The sequence below is a fragment of the Bactrocera latifrons genome, unplaced genomic scaffold (assembly GCF_001853355.1).
Source record: "Bactrocera latifrons isolate USDA-ARS-PBARC rearing strain unplaced genomic scaffold, ASM185335v1 scaffold_1146, whole genome shotgun sequence".
NCBI lineage: Eukaryota > Metazoa > Arthropoda > Insecta > Diptera > Tephritidae > Bactrocera > Bactrocera latifrons.
Window position 1 is genome coordinate 26,521 of NW_017534571.1, and position 2,099 is coordinate 28,619.

The 2,099-nt window shown below is 35.2% G+C and overlaps 1 pseudogene; it reads right to left on the bottom strand.

Moving 5' to 3' along the window:
* Positions 1–1,471: 1,471 nt before the first annotated feature.
* LOC108976092 overlaps positions 1,472–2,099 on the bottom strand; it is a 12,191-nt pseudogene continuing 11,563 nt past the window's right edge.

Genomic DNA, 2,099 nt, shown 5'->3' on the forward strand with positions numbered 1-2,099 from the left:
ATTTCGAGTATATTTCGACTGCTTTCCAATGCAACAATGCATATTTTAGTAGGTTATAAAATATCCGCGTAGGTTATAGAGCAGACCGAGTTTATCTTTTCATACAAATTATATGGCTAACCTCGCATTTTATGGGTAGGTTACAAGATAACCTAGTTAACCTAGGTAACCTGGCTAACCTGCTTATATGTGAACATAGTATCAGAATAGAAACTCAACCCCAGACTCCCCTTGACGTTTCTACAGAGGCACCTCTCAGCTGTGGCTTTGTTTACATAACATCAGCTGATAGTGACACTACTCTTCCACTACTGTGATTAAATAACTGGTGTAGGAATGTGAGCACTAGTGCCCTTTGTATTCGATTTTAGTCGATTAGTCTGCTATTACACTCGTCAACTTTTGTTGCGGCAATTCTTTTTATTTTCTAGAGTGCGACGAGGAGAGGAGAATCGCTGCGAGTTTCCAGTGTTCACCAACACGCTTTTAGTTCTTATTCGTAACAGTTCGCTGCGACGTTTTTCGGCATTCGTGTTCTTTCTTTTGTAGTACATAGTTGCATTTGCGTATATTCTTTTGAAATAAAAATTTTGAATATATTTAAAAAGTTTAATTTCATCTTTTGGTAAGTAATTTGCAAATACGTATACAAATATACATAATATAATACAAATATTTTGGAAAATGGAGTATGACGAAAAAATCGAAATAATTACAGATATTGTGAGATATAGGAAGGAAGCCATACAAATTGATTCAGACGATAGTGAAAAGGTTGATATATGTGAAGGTCTGTCATATAATCTTTGTTTTAATTTTGAATTATAAACAAAATGTATTTCTTAATTGACAGAACTGATTAATATATGTGATAGAATGACCCAAATACCGATAAGGAAAAAGAAACGGCAATGGGTTAAAGTAATGTGTGGAATAAAATGTTCGCGACAGACTGCAAACGACATCTGTCAAATATTAAAATACACACGTTCTTATGGACGGACCTATTTTGACAGCTGCACGRCTACACGACGGCAGTCCGACAGTTGTCGTTCTCGCTAACTTCAATTTTATCCTATATTTGCCAACGACAGTAAGACGAAAGTAGAGTTGACAGTAGAATGGAAGATAGAGAGATGAGGTAGAGTGATGATACCACTAATATGTAAAATGTAAAATTATTCACAGCTCTAACAAACTTGATGTTATTTTACAAATAAATACAAAAAATAGCTCTGTTACATCATTTGTAATAACAATTGATAATTTAAAACAAATAAATTTACCTATTTACTTATTTTTTGCTTAAAAATTTCACTTTGAAAAAAATATTAAAATTTCATTGAAGTGCAAAATATTAGTATGGCCACAACGAAATTGTGTACATTCAAAATGGACAACTGAGTTGTTTTGTGTACATGMCCGCCATTGTTATGTTGCTGCCCTCTCACAAACGTTCTTGTAGTAGGATTCACAACGCCGTTTTCAGTGCAMTGTCGTGCTGCTGCAGTCTGTCGCTAGCATTGTGTTCCACACATGACAGTGAAATTGAAGGTAGAGAGATGAGGAAGAGTGGTGCTGCCAATGCCACTAAAATGTAAAATTAATTTATTATAAATAAACCTGACGTTATTTTACAAATGAAACCATAAAAGAGCATCCCCGAATTTCGGGGATAATATGGGTAGCACTGGAAAGCTGACATTCTCCAGACTACGAATATATATATATATATAGTTGCCGCTGACTTACAATTTTAAAAATATTTGCATTTAAAGTTAAAAAATTTACAACTTTTAAATTGATAATTGTATATTGTGAAAATTTTCTTCATTTCTAACGCAGAAAGGGGTACTATGCGAAAGTACTTCAGTTACCCCGAGTATTCGGTCGACTAGGGTTATTTTGTTAGAGCGCGGCCGAAGAAAGCCAACGCAGAAAGGTGCACTACGCGAAAGTACTTCAGTCATCCCGGGTATTCGCTCGACCAGGGTTATTTTCTTAGAGAGCGGCCAAAGGCCGCCAACGCAGAAAGGAGTACTCCTCGAAAGTACTTCAGTCATCCCGACATGATATTATATAAATTTTATAATACTATA